This window comes from Passer domesticus, chromosome 3, assembly GCF_036417665.1.
Source record: "Passer domesticus isolate bPasDom1 chromosome 3, bPasDom1.hap1, whole genome shotgun sequence".
Classification (NCBI taxonomy): domain Eukaryota; kingdom Metazoa; phylum Chordata; class Aves; order Passeriformes; family Passeridae; genus Passer; species Passer domesticus.
In genome coordinates this window covers 71,035,404-71,055,497 of record NC_087476.1, presented here as the reverse complement: position 1 = coordinate 71,055,497, position 20,094 = coordinate 71,035,404, and the positions used below count along the sequence as shown (strand labels likewise).

Genomic DNA, 20,094 nt, shown 5'->3' with positions numbered 1-20,094 from the left:
ATCTTTATCAGCCAAGCAGGGTAGTGACAGTTCTGTACAAAGAGAGACTCACTTTGCAAGTTTTTCATTTTTTCTCATATATCCCTCTATCACAAAAGACAGTGTTAAGTTTCAGACACATTTTTTTGTTCTGTGAAGGCTGTACGGTTCAGGCATTCAGAGTAGTTACTCACTTGTGGACTACTCTACAAACAGACCATCATTTTGTTATAAACTGCTCAGAATATAATAATGAAAAATTATTCTTGGAAAAAAAATATAGGGAAAGACATGCGAAGCAAGCTTGTGGTATGTTTAGTGTAAATCCCAAAGTCTCAAATATTGTACTCAAAATATCAATGATCATAAAATACAGAGCTGCACTCCCATCTGTAATTATCACAGAGCAGTCAGGAAAGAACTGAATGGCATTCTTTTGATACAAGAAAAAAAACTCCAAACCCACCATCCAAATGCATCTAATCTAGTGCTTAATGTGTAACAATGAAGCTTGAAGTGATTTATTTTCTTTCAGATGAACAATTCTTTTAATCTAACAAAAATTGAGAGCATTTTATATAAATTAAGGTATTCATTATTAACATTTTAATATTTCCCACGTGTTTTCATTCACTTGGTCTTCTCACCCTCCCTCAAGAGCACCTTGAAAGCAAAAATATCCACTTATTCTGCAGCCCATCAGTTTGTGGAGAGAAACTGCTGTTAATATATTAACTTCCCAGAAAACATTGCCATACACCTTATTGCCACTTAAACAATGTTATCAACTCTTCTAATAAGATAATGGCATCTTTATTAACTTAATTTCTCTATGTACTTGTAGAGTGGAAGTTTTACAAATTGTTCATCTTTGATTACAAAGATAATATTAAAACATACCTGTGGCTACAGAAATCACATAGAAGAGAAGAAAAAAGAGAAGTGAAGCTATTTCTGTCAAGGATATCAGAGTTAGCATTAAATTTATGAACAACTTCCAGAGTATATATCCTAACTGTATGTTACAGGCAAGATGTTAAGAAAAAAAAAGTGATTCTACATGAGACAAAATCTTTCTGTCAAAGTATTCAAAATATTGGTTCAAGAGGCTTTCATTGCCACCATACCCAAACACAACATAGTTGATTCATTTTATTACTTCAGCTGTATGATAAAAGGTGCTAGTCCTATATGTATTAAAGAGGGGGGAGAAATAAAAATGGCAAGATTTGTATTCTGAAAAGTATTTAGGCATTTAAAGTCCATTAAACAAACAACCCCTCTCCAGCCCCCTCCTCCACCACCACCTTCATGAACCATATACAGACTTTCTGGTCTTCAGAACCTCCTGCAGTGTTTTTATTTCCTCTAACTGCTGAGATAGAAAATTGTTTCAAGTCCAAGTTGTTTGAAAGGACAGCACACTCTCTATGTCTAAAAACACTCTCCACCTAGTCCTCTACTCCATTATTTTAAAATGCACGGCTGGAAAAAGAATTTCACCAATTTGCCAGTGGTCAAGGGGCAACCTGTGGTGTTGGACTACTCAGGGGCTGAGAGCAAATCTCTCTTGGCAGCAATAAATGGGAAATCTTATGGGCAGGATGCAAATCTGAGCACACACTTCCCAGCCAGAAGTGCCCAGGAGCTGGCAGCCAGCTGTCTTTCACCAGGAGGGGTGCTCTGCCTCCAGCCTCCAAAGAGATAAACCACACACTGGGCCCCTTTGGGCACAGTAATCCACCCAGGGCTTCAGCGAGCTGTGCAGCTGTACCACAGGCCTACGCTTTCTAAACAAAGAAAAGCCACTTTTTGTTCCACAAGTGGGTAATGGCAAGTCAGTAGTGTGGGAGACAGAACAGGACTCAAGTGAAGGGCAGGAAAACTTTTACTGCAGAATGGAAGACTGCGGCGGGGGGAGAAAAGTGTTAGAGTAGAAGTTATGTTATTACAGTTTAAGGAAAAAATGCATTCTAAACAGATTTCTTGTTTTTTAATTTATTGCCAAAAAGGTTGAAGGCCATAAACATTTTATGTTTTATATATAAAAGCTCAGATTTTAGGTTTCATAATATCTGATAACTGCAAGGTTTTATTGCGGTCAGCTTGACTATGAGAATTTTTACATTGTTGCTATAAATCAGCTGGGCTACTGGCAATTAGTTGCAATTTTGTTGAAAGATACTTTAAACAAACAAACAAAAAAAAACCAGTACAGAAATAGAAAAAGTACAAAGCAAATATAGCAAGTTGTGTTTTTATTTTGGTGCAAGTAACTAAAACACTGGTATGTGATCAAATCTGTGAGTCAAACTACTAGAGCAAGCAAAAGCCATAAAAATTAAACATTGAAAAAGCCACCATTACAAGATAGTGCTCCGTGATCTTTCCATTAAGAATTTAAGTAACAGCCATACTGTCTTCATGAGGAGAAAAGGAAGGACAGAAGCAGGGACAGCCCAAGGAATACACACTTTTTCCACCTCAAGCTGAACAGAAAAAAACCTGAAAAATACCTAAAGAGCAAAGTAGGTGCAGCTAATGTAATGCTTTTAAACTTGCAGAACAACAGCTCTCAATCACTTTCCTTAATAGTGGGGGGGGGGGTGTTTGGTGGGTTCTGTTTATTTTATTTAAGTACCCTTCCCATTGAGTAACCGTGTCTCAGATTTCTCAACTCAATTTGAGTGAGCTTGACAAAATGAAGACACAATATTTTTATAATTCTGTCCAAGTCTTAACAAGTTAGAGAAAATATTTACTTCCTGAATACTGAGAAATAAGTGTTTACTCCATAAACTTTGTTTCATCTTGCTATTTGCTTTCTTCTCAAATATTCACCTTAAATTTTTGTAAAGCACATCAGCTTCAGCAGTGTTCTTTTTAGCTTCCATTTCTCAATTACTCTGTCACACTGTATAGCATTCAGAACTAGAAACATTTTATCTTAAGGTCAACATTTTATTTGAGTTAGTTTCATGACAGAAATATATTTTAAATTCTCTAAAACTTCTCCATCATGCAAACAAAATATTGTTAAGTGGAAAGATCAGGAGATTGATTTCAAAAGCTTAGTCCTGCTCTGAAAATAAAATGCCAATGAACAGACTTTTTAAACTCACTGAATGAGTTATTTAGTTCTGAAAGTTGTAGTTTCTGAAGACACAAATCTGTACCTATCATCAGTCTTAATGCAACAATTTTGGAGATTGATAAGTTTAATAGAATTAATGTTTTAATTTAATTTTTTTTTCTGAAAGTATGGTTTAAAAAGGACATCTGACTGAGCTTTTCCATGTTCTTCCATTTTCAGCAAAATAAAATCTTCGGAAGGCAAGTCCCAACTTTCCTTGCCAATTGACAAGCACTATCTATCATGGTTATTTCAACTTCAAGGAATTTTACCCTAAAGGAAATTCTTTCCATTCCCTTTCCTGTTTGTTTTGATTATCTCAGCATGTATTTGCAACCTCTTTCATACTGAAGCTGAATGCTATACAAACACCTGAAATTTTAAACACTTTAAAAATGGATTCTAAAAACCAAAACAGGGATCTGAAGGTCTGGTTCATGCTTTGGTAAACACAGAAATACTTAAAAGTGTAACCACTCTGAAGCTGGATGAGAAAGAGCAGGAATCATCTCAAGCTTCTGGGCTTCTGCTGACTCTTGTTTATAGCTAATGAAACTAAGAGGTTAAGGCTGAACATTAAAAAAGTGCAAACAGAAGATGTTTTCAGAACTGAACCATTTTAATTTGTATTTTAAAATACTCAAACGAATCACAGATTTTTTTTTTTCCCCAGCCACACGGGTACCTCTAGAATAAGTTATCACAAGTTTCACCATACTAAAATCAGTAGCCAAAGCAAAAGAACCCCATACAAATCTAAGTTTGACATGCTGAGAGCCAATTTCAAATTCACATCCTGCTCCTTAACATTAAAACAATCTTTTGGAAGGGATCCAATGGAATTGCTCAATAGAAATTCACACATCCAAATTCTAGTATTGCTAAACATGTTTTAATCAGTGACAAAGTCAGCAAAGTGTATCTGAAGCCAAACCTGAGAGGACCTGCTATTGTCTTCAAGCATTTATTTTATTGTTAAGTTCTATAGTTGTAAAATATTTAACTACCAATAATTTATTTGGGAATTCTTGTCTACTGGTTTAAACAAAGAAGATACAATATGAGCCTATAATGCAAGACCATAAGGAGTCTTATAAAAAGATCTTCACAATATTGTAATAGAGAAGTATTCTGTACAAATTCTGAAATATGATAAAGTGGAATCAGAGTATGCTGGAATAGCAACTAAAATTCTCAATTATCAGAGCAGCTGATACCACAAAAAATATTGTGATATTTCATACATTAATTCACACTGGAAGCCACAACAGCACTGTATTCAGACTGACTTGCTTACGACTTTGCCCAGCTTAGTCTTAAAAAAAATGTAAAGGATGTAGATTTGACAACTTGCGCTACCTAGTTCAGCTCCCTCAGTGTCCTTGGGGTGAATTTTGTTTGCAGGTGCCAAATCAGAACCTCCCCTGTTTCAGGCTGTGACCACTGTCCTGTTCCCCTGTAAAGGCCTGGCTACATGTTCTTGATGACCTCCTAGGTATCACCTTGTGAGGCAGCTATTGTGAGGTAAGCATCCTCTGAGCTTTCTGATGTCCAGCCTGTGCAAAGCCATTTCTCTCAGCCTCTTCTTACGTGCTCTAAGCCCCTCATTTTCCTGGCTTTCCACTGAATTAGATTCAACTTACTCAATGTATTTGGGGAACCAAAAGTGGATGGGTGTATCCAAAGTGGTGGCCTAAAGAATACTGAGTATTGGCAACACACTGGCCCTGCTTCTGCTCATCCAGCCTAGCGTGCTGCTGTTTGTCACTGTCAGTGAAGCCTGACGTGCTGCCTTGTGTGCCAGAACATGCAGGTCCCTTCCAGCAGGAAGTCACTCCCCACCCCATCCTGTGACAAGGGGTAGGAAGATGCATTTATCCTTGTGGAATGTCAGGAGGTCCATCATGGTCCATTCCACCAGCCTCTGCAGAGCACTGTCCTAAACGTGTCAAGTACTCCCACAACGTGATGTCACATGCAAATTTGATAGGAATACACTTCATCTCCTCCTCCAGGTCACTGATCAAGGTACTAAACAAAACAGGTTCCAATACAGTACTCCACTTGTAACTCATCTCCAGGTGCAATACAAACAATTAAGTGCTATGTTTTGAGCCTGACAATCATGCTTAAAGCCTGGATAAACTGAAAATAAATGATGGTCCAACTGCCATATGCAATATTAAGTCTGATCTGATGGCATTCACAGTTTCAGTAGTACACAGAAAGGTCTAACAAGTGCAAATAAGTGTGTAAAAGATGCTGAGAAACTTCACACAAGGCTATTTTAATTACTGCTTAAGGGAAAAAAAGAAAACAAAGCTGAACACAAAAACAACTCCAGTAGATTCCTTCCTAATAAGGAAGAAAACATAGGACTAAAGAAAAATATGTTTATGTATGAAACATACATGATGAATGGGTTTAAGTTTCAGAATCTATGAATATAGTCCATGGAAAGAAAAATTAATTTCATCACCCAACCAAGGAAACCTAACGTCATTATCCACCTTATACATAAGTCATGAAATAGGAAAGACTTCACACTGTAACAAACAAAGCCATACAAATAATTTCTTAAAGGAAGTTTAAAGTTATTTATCAATTTAATTGATTAATATTATACCTACAGCTGCCATAGACACACTGACCCCTACTTAGGGGGTTTCTAGTTGAGTAAATGTCCACCCACAGAAAGCAACACTTGCTGAGAATTAAAAAAATAGCTCCACAATATAAACCATTCTTCTAACCGGTTGTTAAGTCACAGAGACAAATACCTAACGGATTTTGGATAGTTCTTACTATTACTTTTCCCTGCAGTGATTACTGTAGCTGCCATAAAGAATACATACAACTGCACTGAGAGATGGAATTGAGCCAGCTGACATAGAAAAAAATAAAATCTCTAACTTGCAACTTTCAACACCTCTGACCTACAGGCATAGTGAACACTGGAAAATGAGTGGATAGGAATATTGATACTGTTGGGTACAGCCCACATAAGAAAGAGAAAAACATATCTATTTTCCTCAGAAGAAAGAATTATCATTATTAGAATTATGTATATATTACATATACATATATGTAAATATCCTATTTTCACACTCAGCCCCACAAAGCCAGGGCACATACTCAATTAGCAATTTGTGCATACAAAGACACAGTTTGTACACCCATTGCCAGGCAGAGGTACATTCTGAACATTGATAGTTATAATGTAACCTTTTATATGTAACAATACTTAAAAAAATAGAGCAGTAAAATACAAAGTAAAAACAAAACACTTTTCAAATGTACTATCTACTTGCTGGAGATCAGTATAAGAGAATGAATGGTCACCAATTTTATTTCCTAAGGAAACAAGGCTTGTGTAGTCATACAGTGCAACACCTCCCTCTGCCTCAAAAATTTTGGAGCGTGTTTGACTCAGCAAAATCTGATAGATAAAGTTTCAAGGGTAGTTATGCTCCTAGAAACTTCACTTCAAAGATTAAACAACCACAAAGAAAAAGCACAAAGCATTCCAAGTGTGACAGAAGCAGACATTAGCAAAATTACCAAATCTGACAATAGCACAGACTAATGAAAGTTCTTGCCCTTCACTCAGAAATCTCCACCAGTGGCAATGATTTCCAAGGGTCCAGGTTAAGCTTGGCTCAGAATGTCAGTAAAACCCTCTGCTCTACCAGTAGAAGCTTCATCCTATATAGAAAATATTGGAGTTGAATTTATAGTTTATGTTTTTCAGTGTAGCACTCTGAGCAACCACCTGTACATTTCTTGACCAATTTAGATAAATTCATCTATTTTGAGCCCTTCTTGTGACAAACTGCTCAAATTCTACATTTAAAGAAGTGGAAATGAGCAAACCTGTTCACACACTGTTATGGATAACACCAATCACTGTATTTACTCCATCTCATCTCAACAACTGTAAAAATAACCTTTTGAAATGGTTTCCTCTGCAAACAAGATTGTGTGATTCAAAGACATGTACAAAAATACTAAGAAAATTTTGGGGTGAGGGGATGGAAACAGCAGTGGAGGAGGAAGATACCCACTTCTGGAGTACCTGCCTGCTCTCAAAAATATGGTAGCCAGACAAGGGAGAAAACGTTTTGAACATTGACAGGTTTATCCCAAAAGCTCTAATTCTGCCAGGCAGCTTCCAGGACTGAATGCAGATACCTGTGTATCTCTGCCAAATGATTCTGAGAATGGACTGTTGTTTCAGTTGTCTGAAAAGGGAACTTGAAATAAAAGGTTACAGTTTTGATAAAAGGATTTTAAGTACCTGGACATCACTTAATTACTACTACAGTTCAACTCAGACCAAAAAAACATGGATCAAGCTAAAAAATCCCTCTATAATAATAATAAAAAGGAGGCTATAGAAGTGCTAAAATAAGTCTCATGTTTTAGCATATTTTATGAAATAATAATTTTAAAATCCTCAGCTACTTAAAAGCTTTCTTCATGTGATCTTCCCTGCTGAACATCCCAACAATCTAAAAGTTATTGCAGTTGAAAATATTTAAACCTCTTACATAAAATGACCGTACTCAGAGAATGACTTTGTAGTTATTTAGCTCGCTGTATTTAAAAATATACATTATTTTTCTAATTTACCATGTAACAAGAACAGAACAGTAGCTCTTCAAAATGCCAACACCTCAACATTACTGTGTGGCTTATCACTGAATGCCAACTTATCTCATGTTTTTGTCAAAAACATCACAAACTCAACCTAACAGAAACCCCAGCTGATTTCACTTGTTAGCTCCAGTGTCAGACTGTAGCACACTGACACAACATAGCTTTAAACTAATTCCTACCTTGTCTCAACTCTTATCACAAGTTCCATACTGTCAAATTTCAAACATTTTTCTCTGAGCCTCAGAGGGAAGAGAGCAGAAGATTAATGACAATACTGTGGAGAAAATAGGACATGGATTTGTAAATACAATGGGTTGTTTTACATTAGTCCAATGAAGAAAAATTATTCTCACACTGGGTTTGCATTCATCACCAATTAGAATTTTTACACAACAAACCCAGAGCATCCTCCTGAACCCAAATCACAGCTGGCAATCCTGCAGCCCAGTGAGGCAAGGCAGCCACTGCCTTTGAAAAACCTCCCTCCATTGCTTTGGGAAACACCAAGAGGAGCAAGAATAACAAGCTGTTGTCCTGACAACCTCGCAAAATAAAGCCAAGGCTTACTTTACTACAGCAGAACACTACAGACAACCTGATCACTGTAAACTGCTCCTAATTCTTCAAGAGCAGCTGGCACTGCAATAAGCAAGACCAGCACAGCAAAACACATATGCTTACTTACACACTGTTGATGATATGCACACGAGGCATGAGAATGCATGAACAGACACAGCCACACTCTTCTGGTCTTTTTTCCCCTCCACACTTATTTTTCCACTTTGAGTCACACTAGTATTACAATGGGGTTTCAAGCTAAAACATTTCAGGTATTCATTTTCAGTGCTGAGAAGACAAAAAACACTGGAAACAGAGGAGTGCTCTTTTTCTTGAATGTACTTTAGGTATCTAAAAGTAGGAAGTAATTAGTTTTGAACAGAAAGCCACAAATGAGAACAAGCAGAGAAGACGAATGATTAAATAACTTGCAACTCTCAGGTAAAAAAAAAAAATCAAAACAACAAACATGAAAAAACCCTAACAGACTGAAATGTCCCATCTTTCACAAATACTTTCTTCACAAAATGTAGGAAATAGAGCTGCTTCTTTGCAATGACTATTTTGCTAACTATGAATTAATTTCAGTACTTCTTTTTACTCCCCCATATGAAAGGGAAAAAACAAGAAAAAAATATTTTAACACTATGTGCACTTATAACACATACTTTAGAATGTTTCACTCTCCCCTTACTCACCTTAATTGCCATTTCATTGTCACATCCTTTCACAATTTATCAGATTTGACTGGAGTGTAAAAATCCAAAATGCAATATACAGTGGCCCAGAAACCTCTTTCCATCTCATATATATGGAACAAGCAAGAGTTAAAAAGAAAAGGCAATTCAAAACAAAACACAAAAAAATGCCAAATCACTAGCAAAATTTTACTGATGTATTAAAACACATTTTATTCCATTTAAATTAACCGGCCACAGAGTGTCTGATGTATTCAGAGTACCTTTCCTAATAAAAACATTTTAAGTATTCTAAACTGTCATTCCTGTAATTTGTAAAATGCTTCTATCACAGTTTGTATCAGGTTTAAAAAAAGTTGGTGAGCCTAAAGGGAAATGGAATGGCAAATTGATGAATTTTGAGGGCTTTTTAATCTTTTAAGTAATCTTTCAAGCATAGGTACTCCACAATATGACTTTTCAGGTGTAAGTTATATGAAAATAATTGGATGGGATTTATGATAGAGGACACACGATACGCATAAATGCAGGCAGGCATTATCACAACCCACAGCCACTACACCAGTGAGAATTCAGGCAGCCAAGGAGAGGGGGAGGAAAGAAGAAACAGCAAACAATACAGGAGCATGGCACAAATATCTGCAGAGCCGGGTATGCAACTTCGCAGGATCCAGAACAAAAAATGAAGACATTATATAAGAAAATATTCAAAGTCTATGGCAAAACTCCAAGTCCTGTGCTCAGAATTTTATTTAAGCTGCTGAGGGGGAGGGGCAGCCAGACAATTCAGCTACTGCCACCTTCCAGCCTCCCAGCTACCACAAGCCAATTTACTACTGCTTCTCTAGCCTCCTTCTAGATTCCCTCACTTTCAAAAAATAGCTATGGTGTCTTTCTACATTACATGTCACAGCTTAGGAAAAAAAAGTAGCTACAGGTCTTTTTCCAAAGGAACACAGAATCCCCAGTTAACAGCACTAAAATAAATGCTTACTTCATTTCAAACATCTACTATTCTTAAAATGTCTTACAAGCATCCAATCAAATAAAGCTGTTTGTCTGCATATTCAAAAAGGCAGGACAGCAGCTGCTTACATTTACTACATGTTCAGAACACTACCTCCACAAGGATTCAAGACACTTTTTTAAACAAACCCTTTAATTATGTATGCACTGCTCATTATTTAAGAAATTCCAGAAAACCAGAAGAATCCACTTATAAATCTTGAGTAGTTAACTGCTGATGTAATTACAGTTTCATGATCCAAACAAGAGCCTACATATCTTCTAGTAAGAACTATGGTGCAAACTAATCACAATGACATTTCTGCCTACTGCTGTCCTGTCCAACTAAAAACTAAAAGAGTATCACCAATTATAATAATCCTTTTCAATCTTCTGCTCATTCAATTTTGCAGAAAAGTGGCTTCAAATCCAGGGTCAGTGCTTTACTACAAAGGAAGGCAGGTTCTCTCCCATTTACTTCTGTCAGGATAAATCAGATGTTTAACATAAAGTGTGCTCTTTCACAACAAACTAAAAAAAAGACAGCTATTCATGTGAAATCCTGACAATTCTTAAAAATCTAACCAGTCCCATGACATCATCACTGAATGTCATCAGGAATTAATGTTATCCTTAATGAAATTTATGTAAACAACTAGTGTTTAACAAACAAGCATAAAAACAACTGTGAAACATACTTTTCCATCTACTAAATACAAATTCCCTCAAAAATTCTTCTTATTGGATTATTTGATTTGGTAGACAGTCCTCACACTCTTCTCTCAAAATTCAGGTAGAAAAATCAGGGTTGAAAAAGACTAGGAGGGGCACCCCCCCACACCCCCCCTTAAACTTCATGAACCGTCCAGATTAATAAAAGGATGAAAATTGTGCTGAAAATAAAGAGACAAACTGAAGTTGGTCTTGACTTTGCAGGAGGCAACATTTTAAAGAATCAGATATAAAGTATGTTACCTAATACAAAAAAACAATTCTACTCTGAGGACAATATTGCAACATACAGAAAACAAACAGCCACCTCCACTTTACTGACCCACAACCCAGCTTACCCAAACATTTGAAAATTGCAAAGCATTTTAAATTGCAAAGCAAAAATTGCAAGGAAAAAGAGCATTTGTCAAACCCTGATTTCATTTCAAGATGTAAAACCAGCTACTGTTGGTAATCTTGGATGACTAACGTGAGAAACTAGATAACCCAGTGCCCCACCCTCTTTCCACAATCTGTAACTTGTATTATCATAATAGCATAGCATTTCTTCCTCTGTATTACCAAACTAGATCTCTCAGCAGTAAAAGGAAGGAACCTACCCAAAATATTTTAACATCCAACCATCTAAATATAATCCTAACTCCAGGCAAGGCAAGGAGAAAATACTTCCTTTCTCCTGCAGTTTGAACAGATGATCTGCAGATAAAGAGCTTAGGTGCAATGCTTATGTCCAGTATGAAGATGGAAGGGAAAAAATGAACTGCCTCAAATCAGTCACTAAAGTCCAAAGCAGAAAAAAAAAAGGATGATTTTGCCGTCTGTTTCACCACTGCTTTGCTTAGTTCCTCATTTGATTCTCTTCGTTTGCAAGAATATTTCACAATGCACTTGAGTAATGGCATGTCATAAATGCCTACAAAAAGAAGAGCATAATATCTTTCTTTCAGGAAAATGAAATATAAACCTGTAAAAATACTCTGATATGTACAGTAAGCAAATACCAGCTTCAAAGAACTGTGGTTTTGTTAAGTTCTAAGCTTCACATTCTATCCTTGGCATATATGAATGAAATGATCTTTAATTGATCCAACAGGATTGGTGAAACAGTCTGGCATCCTTACAAGCATTCCTTCTGGTTCCATCTAAGTGCTGCATGACCTGCTAAGGTAACCCACTGGGCATGCAAAACCAAGACAATACATTCAGAGACCTCTCTAAATCTAGCTTTATATGAATGCTACATAAATTATAAATCAACTGTTGTGGACCCTAAGTGATGTTTAAATATCTATAATGCATTAGAGCTCTTGATGATTTAAACATGTTTGCATTAATAATACAAGATATTTCAAAGATAAAATTTGAAGATTTGAGTATTTCAGAGCCACCACTGAAGAAGCGAATGGAGGGCAAATATTGCATTCCAACTGACAAAAGGCACAGTTTTGTAAAAATACAAGAAATAGAGTAATAAGGCACCAAGCCTAGGCATTTCTATATCCAGCAGGCTGCGAAGCACTGTTTCTGAATCCAGCTCCAAAACGTTTCAGTCTAAGGTAGCTAGGTACAGAATCTAGGGGGAAAATAGCTGAACAGACAATATTAATGCACTATGGTCCCTTTTAAAATAAATCCATCAAACTGGGTAACAACTGAGACTGAATTACTGGCTTTTCCCCGTTTTCAAACATCCTGCGTTATCCAGCTGCCTTCCTTTATAGCAACGTAAATATTATGCAGAGTTGCCTTCCAACTAAACAAACTTTCTTTAGATATTAGTAACACACATGTAAAATAAAGTCTAAAGAAGCAACATGAGCTAATCAAAACAACGAATTCTGCCAGCTAGTAGGCAAGCTTCAGACCTGCTCGTGTCTTATCGGTGCAGAACTGACCAGAAGATAATTTACTATTCACGTGAAGAGAAAAAAAAAAATAGACAAACACAGAAATAGCAGGCTGCAGAGACAGATTAAATGCTTTCCTTCCCTCCAGGATAGCTGATATAAGAAAGCCATCTAGTGTTAACTTTCAGAAGTGAAAACTGCGCACAAAAGAGCTTGGGAAAATTTACATGTGCAATTCTCTCTAACTTTGCATGTCTTTTGCATCATAAAAAAAATAAAACTCGTTTCCTCTAGAAAAGCCAGGCTGAAAGCAAGTATTCAAACCACCCATGTATTAAAATAATGCAGCACCAAGTACTAAGGTATTTTACTGACCTACTTCGTGAACCTTAACAGCCATATCTGAGATTTGTCAGCTTCGGAGTTGCCTTTGTCAAGCCTGTGTAACGCTACTTCCCATTCGCAGGGGCTCGCAGAGCGCAGCCGAGCGCTGCCGCCCGGCACACAAGGGCTGCGAAGCCACCAGCATAAAAGCTGAGGCAAAGTTGAGCCGAGCTGGCTGCTATTGAACGAACCGAACGTCAAGTTTGGAGAGCGGACCCCTGAACAGCTATGGGAGTATTACAAGATAACAAAGAGTGTAAAAGGATGCAGCCTGTGCCATGTATCCAGCAACCAAAAAAAAAAAAAAAAAAAAAAAGGGTGATTTAAATCATTTAAGGAAACTGGAAACTGCAGGGGCTGAAGAGGCTTTTCCTCTGCTACCCCAAGCGCTCGGCGGTCCCCGCTGCACAGTCCCCGCTCTGAGCAGCGGCTCTCCCCAGAGATGTCCGATCCGGGCAAACTTACTCGGCAATTGCCATTATTCTTGGAGCGAGACGCGGAGAGGGAAGCGGGGGGCTCGCGGCAGAGGCGCCCGCAGGTGACTGGCGGCCCGGCGGCCGCCCCCGCGGCCATTCTCCACGGGGCGGATGGCATCGCTATTTATAAAGGCGACGTGCGGGAGCGAGCCGCCCCACGGTGCCCGCCGGGGCGGGGTGGCTGCGGCCGGGTGCCGCTGGGGACGGGGGGCTGCTAGGGAACGGGGGGCCCGCGTCTCCCCGCCGCTTTCCCACCCGCCTCAGCCCTCCGCCCTCCCGCGGAGCCCGGAGAAGCCGAGCCTCCCTCCCAAAGGCACCTGAGGGAACAAGAGATGGGTCTGCCCTCACAGCACCCCCTTCCCTGAAGTGCTCCCGAGCCCTTCCCGGGAGGGAAGGCACTCGCACGCCCGCGGGGCACGGACGTGGTGGCGGGGGCCGCTCCTTACCTGGTGCTGCCGCGGCCGCCGCTGCTGCCCGCGCTCCGGCTGCTCCGGCCGCGGGACCCCCATGCCCCCCGCGCACACGGGCTCCGCTCCGCTCCGCTCCCGGGGGACCCGCTGCCCGCGGGGCGCCGGAGCCCTGCACAGAGCCGGGGGCCGTCCGCTGGGGTGCTGCGGGGTGCTGCGGGCTGGCGTGAGCGCCGCTGCTCCTCCTCTCGCTCCCCGCCGCCCCTTCCTGGCGCTCCCCCGCGCTCCGCCCGGCGCTGGGTCTGGAGTGCGGCTCCGCCGCCGGACGGGAGGGCGGGGCGGCGGCGGCGGCGGGGCGGGGGCAGCAGCGGCACTGCACCGCGCCGCCGGCCCCGCAGCCCCGCCCGCCGCCCCGCCCCGGGGCCCGCGGGACCGACAGCTCCGCACCGGGCACCGGCGCTGCTGCGCTTCCCAAACCCCGCGCCCGCCTGACAGCGCCTCCCCCCGCCTCATTCCCGCCGCGGCGGGGCGCGGGAGGGATGCCCGGGACTCCCCGGGGACAGGCGGCCAGCTCGGGATCGGAAGCGAGCAACAGGTGGGGTGCGGCACGCAGCGAGGCAGAGCATGGGGGGCCCGGGAAGGGCCTCCCCGGCAGCGAGCCGGTGAGCGCCCGGTCCCTGAGCCGGCCCGGCCCCGGGTGCCGCCGTGCCCAGCCGAGCGCGGCGGGGCAGCGCCCAGGCAGAGCGGCCCGGCACCGGCACCAGCCCCTGCCCCGCACTGGCACTCCGCTTTCAAGACCCTGGACAACGCCGCCCGCCCCGGCCGCTCCCAGCCTCTGCCCTTGCCTCTCTGCCGCCCTCGGGCTCTTGAGAGCCCCGGCTCCTTCCCGCGGGAGCTCCCGGAGTGGCGAGCTGCGGGCTGACGGGGACTCTGTGTTACCCTGCAGGCTGTGCGTTGCCTCAGCCAAAGCCCGTCCGAGAGCCTCCGGGCTTGCGGCGGGGCTGCTGTGTCCGCACCCTTTTAGTGTGTGCTCTTACCCACGTCTTGAAAACGGGGATACCTATAGAGAAAAAATACATGGCAGTGGAGTTCTCGGAATTGCCCTGTGTGCTCCGTCTCCTGTATACATTCTTAAGTTTCACGTGGGTCAGGAACATGGAGCTTTCCCTCTGTCTTGTGCAGCCCTGAACAGGTTAATTTGCCTGCCAAATAAGCCATGACTAGATACCCACGTTTCCTCCACCTCTCCCACATGTTCTGGTAAGCAAACCAAAGGCTGTTTTCAGAATTTGAATTTCCCTATTTCTACTCTGCAGGCTAGTTCTGCAAAAAAAAAAAAACATATGTGTAATCATAGGACCCACTTCTACATAGAGGTTGCAAAATAGATGTTATCAGAACTGATGTGGTTGCTCCCATCTACTGCCCCAAATGATGAGGCCTGCAATACCATTGGAATAAAGTCTACTCCTACAGAACCCTACAGAAACAATCCAGGATTCTTTTATGTCTTTCCAGTCTTCTCTTGCTTTCTTTTCCCTCCGCCCATACCCACCTCTCATGGGTAAGTAACTTTCTGGTTGTACCAGTTCACTCAGCTGTGGCAAGCAGGCTGAATGTTGACATTTACAACTATTCCCCTGCCTAGTAAACTTCTCCTCATTGCCTACCTTTTGCTGGAAGCAGAGCAGAAGACTATAGTGGAAAGGATCTGCCACGTGTATGCTAAAGATCCAAAGGACAAATTTTGGGTTATTGCATCTAATGGTTCCTTTAATGCACATTTTACATCAAGAAACACAGTCCACAATCATAAATGCAAGCATAGATTCATGTAGCCGTGTTAGAACAAACTTTGAGGTGTCAAGATTAAAAGCGCTGGCAAGAATTACATTTATTAGCTGGGGTTTGGATGCCTGCTTGAGTGTTACTGTTTTGGTTAAAATGTTATTTTAGAATGTTATCATTTCTACCCAAAATCACTAGTCCAGTTAGGCAGCAGACTGTCTCTGTACTGACAGAACCACAAAAATAATATTATTATTGTCCTAACAAAAAGCCTCAGAAAAATGCACCACAAGTGAAAGGAATGGTGTATTTTTCATTTTGGCCTGTTATAGGCAGTGTTTTTCCTGGAAGGTTCATTCCTTTATAACGGAATGAAATGACAAAATAACAGAAGATATAACAGGAAACAGAGGGAACAGGGCGAGGTGTGAGTGTGCACAGAGTATGGCAGGCAGTGCTTGTCTCTGATTTCCGTGCTAACCAAGTCCTCAGTGCTAGAGGGCTCTGGCTGCTTGTTCCGATGAGTCCCTCTCACTCCGAGGACAGACTCCACAGCAGCTGCTGGATTTTCCCTCTTTGTTGTCATTCCTCTCGCACGCCGCATCTCTGGCGCCGAAGGGAAGCTGGGCGGGCAGCGCCGTGGCTCCCAGGCCCGTGAGGCCGCGCTGGCTCCGGGATTGCCGCCCGGCCGGAGCTCCCTCCGCCGCCAGGTGTCCTCTGGCAGCCGCGCCGGGGCCGCCCCGGGCCGCGCTCTCGCTCCGCTGGGCTGGGCTCGCCCCCGTGGTGCCTGACCCACCTCGGCTGCGGCTGATTTTCTCCCGCCTGCACCCTCAGTGCAGCTAAATGGTTCTTTCATAAGCTTGGCTACATTTCACGTGCAAACTTAGGAAGGCGGTTGCGCACTGTACTAATAAATGCAATATTTTGTACGCTAAGAACAATATTTGCATATACTTACTCTGTTTTCTTTTAATGGGTCGTTTTATAAAGCACTTTGGATGCAAATCAGCTTCCTCCAAGAATATTTCGGTGTTTTACCTACTATCCTAAAGAGCACTATGCTTAAAAAAACCTGACATCTTATCTGTAAGTCATGGCATTTCCTTATCCTCTGAAAAAATGCTACTCGGTCCTTACCGACTGCAGTGGTGAGATTAACTCCTTCCTGCACACAGGGTGCATTCATCCCTCTGCATGCTGTCCTGTCTAAAGGGGCTTCATCTAGATGTTAGAAACGCTTAGATGTTCTGCTGTGGGGTGCCTCTGAAGCTGACGTATACCCTTAAAGACCAGACAAATTGTGGTAATGCCTGTGAATTAAAAAAAAAAAAAAGGATTTCTCAGATGCCAGTATGTACTTCATGGTGGAACTGTGATAACTGACTTACTTAACAGGTCTAAATATTTACACCTAAATGGTGTTTAGGTTGCATTCCCAAAAATAATCATTACCTGTGTCTTGACAAGATCCAGCACACTGATACGTATTAGGGTTTTGCTGTTAGGACAGTCTGGAATCTTGCTGTGATCACTGCTTTGCTATTTTTTCCCCCTTAATTTTTTTTTAACTTTTTTTCCCCCTCTCTGACTCCTTTTCCTTCTCTCTCACTCTACTCTCACTCCTCCAGTAACATTCCTTTTGGCTTCCAGGCTACCATCTGTGTACCCTCAGGGAGTCAACAAGAGAAGAACAAGGGCCAGAAACCAGAACACAGGTGAAAAGAGGAAAACAGAAGCTTCTTGCAATAATAAAGGAATGTTCAAGCCTCAAGAGCAAATGGGGCAAGAGGAATTTCTTGCCCAAAACTAAAAACTGATAAACCTACAATTGAAATGGGTGGGAAAAAAGAGGACTGACTTTCCATTCAGGTTCTAATTTTTGCAGGATGCATGTATTTATTTTAATTACCTAGTGAAGGACACTCAGTTGCTGCAGATTTGGGATAAATCACAGCAGGACAGTTCAGCCTTTGACAATATGGATCCAGAAGGTATTATAACAGCTCAGCTACACAAGTAACATGCAAGCAGAAATCAGACAGAAGACATCCCACAGGCTACAGGTTGGGCAGCTCCAATTAAGATGGGTGCCAACTTTTTCCTGCAGTACCTTTTCTTCACTCCTCCTGTTCATATTTAACTTCAAAGCACCCAGCTCAACTGCATGTGAAGCTAGTCTTCAGACACTGTTAACACACAAGGAATTGTTCCAACATCGCCTACTGTTTGTTTCCAGTGACATAAAGATAACTCTAACAACAAAAGTGGACATTTTCCTTCATTCTTAGGGAAGTAGGTCCAACCGGGATCCCTGGAAGTGGTATGGGAGGTGGAAAAGACATCCGGCAGCCACATGACGAGGCTTGTTTTGCTGACACAGGGTAAACAGAAATAGGCAAGCTGAAGAAAGTTTAGGTTTGTTTCCTCAGCCTTGGGCATAAGCCTAGAATCTAGATGAAGTAAGCGTGTGCTGAGCACAAGATTTCACTGATGTATAAAGATGTCATCTCACTCACAAATCTTTTTGCTGAGGTTGCTCAGTATTTCCTGATGCAGTTAACGAGGTGAGGTGCTCTGTTTGGGAATTCTGGCTAGGTCTTTGGAGCAACCTTAACTCCCTCTGGTCAACCAGAGGAAAGCTGTGAGCAGTAGCAGCAAGGCAGATCTGGCTTCACAGGCTCCCAGTGAATCACCAGGCCATCTGCAGGCTGGTCCAAAGGTCAGCACTGCAGGCAAATCCCCAGACTCCATGTTTCCATAGACCCAGCAGCCCTGGAGCCACACTTGTGTAGCCTGGTGAACACAAGAGCTCCTATTCCAGTAACCACTATGATTTGGCAGTCTCTTGTACCTCAGAGTAGGCTGAGTGGATTTTGTTCTTCTAACCCCAAGCTGCCCTTTCATTTGAACATTATACAGGTGAAACCATGTACTCACACTCTGTGAAGTGCTTATTTTACACATTGCTGTCAAAGTGCAAACAGAGTTTACCACAATACTAATATTTCATCCCAGTGGCTTCCCTAAGATACGAGCAATTCAGTGAAACAAAACACCCTCTGTATCCTCTGAAACTAGTTTTGAAAGCCCAGATGGCAGAAAATACCATTGGTTTTAATTAGCAATATCCTTCACATGAATCCCCTATTAACCAAAAGAGCATACTATATTTCATCTCACTTCCTCTAGTTTACTTACTACTGCCTCTCTTCTCTGTGGTTTACCAGCAGGAAACCACTGGAGGGGACATATCCAGATAAGATTAAACAACATAATATTATCATCTTTACTATAACCAGGCTGACAGCATTTTTGCTAGATGCTGAAATGAGATTCACAGCCATTTTGGCTTCCATTCACTGTGGAAAGAAACCATTCTTATAAGTCCACAGTACTTCACTTATTCCTGAGCTATTTCACTTGTGACAGGCCATTTTATTTTATTTCTTTTTTTTTTTTTTCACTGAAATGCACTTCAGACAGTAGTAATCCACATTCACCCTAGCTGCATGTAACAGGAAGCAGAAGCAGGGTGTCCTGGAAGTGAGACTGTTGCAGAGGTTGCTGTGGGCACTGCTCTGCTCAGGAGCTATTGGAAAGTCGCCAAGGGGCTTCTCTTAGTGGCAGTGGGACAAGAGTGTGCCTGGCTCCATACATTGTTACCTCAGATTTCCCCTAAGGGTCTTTTAATGGATACAAGAGTACAGACGAGAAAAAAGAGAGGCAGACAGCAGAGGAAACAATGGTTTTTTCTTGCACCATGCTAATCTCATTTTACCTTGGATATTCCCAGTCCAAATTCTTTATGCTTTGTCATGCTGGGTGATGTATAAACTCTCTGCAGCAGTGTGAGTAGAACTGCATAAAGCCTGTGACATTTGCAGCCATTGTATGCATCACTTTTCACTGAGACTGGAGCAATATTAACCAATAGCTAACATGGACAGTCACTTTCTACTTGCAAAATCTCCCACAGTTTTTTATGGGATCAGTACTGTTCTGCAGTTCTGGCAGAATACTGCTGTGGTCTTTATCAGAAACCTTCAATGTCTTCAAAAGATATCTCTAATCCCTTAGCTGTTTCACAGATACTGAGACCACATTAATTCCCAAGGAATTTCTCCTGCCAGGTAACAGAAAGTTCACCCAGTAAGGGAATCTCCTCACTGTAAATAGGTTGCAATATCCAACTGCTGGGGAGGGAGGGGAAAAAAACTGGAGTACATTGGCATGATGAGGCGTGTGAATGAAGTCAGCCAGGGAGAAAAGACAACCTAGGCAGCAAAAGACAGGCTGCTTCAGCACATCTCCGGGGCAACTTCTGCTGGCAGCTCTCTTAATGTCTGCATCTTAGGTCAGGCAAAATGAAAATATGCACTAAAATTCCATTATAATTATCACTGAGTTCAGTTCTTAACATGACCACTC

The 20,094-nt window shown here is 41.7% G+C and overlaps 1 protein-coding gene across 6 annotated transcripts in view; it reads right to left on the bottom strand.

Moving 5' to 3' along the window:
- The window catches only part of SIPA1L2 (signal induced proliferation associated 1 like 2), a 254,937-nt gene that overhangs the window by 111,846 nt on the left and 122,997 nt on the right, over positions 1 to 20,094 (bottom strand). For 4 of the 6 annotated variants that reach the window (XM_064413830.1, XM_064413833.1, XM_064413835.1 and 1 more), the window contains exon 1: positions 13,918 to 14,226. The exons of 1 other annotated variant lie outside the window; for it this stretch is intronic. The gene's annotated coding sequence lies outside the window, so the exon portion shown is untranslated. Of the gene's footprint in view, positions 1 to 13,917; positions 14,228 to 20,094 lie in introns of those variants that run through there. One more of the 6 variants, XM_064413834.1, reaches the window with a different exon arrangement.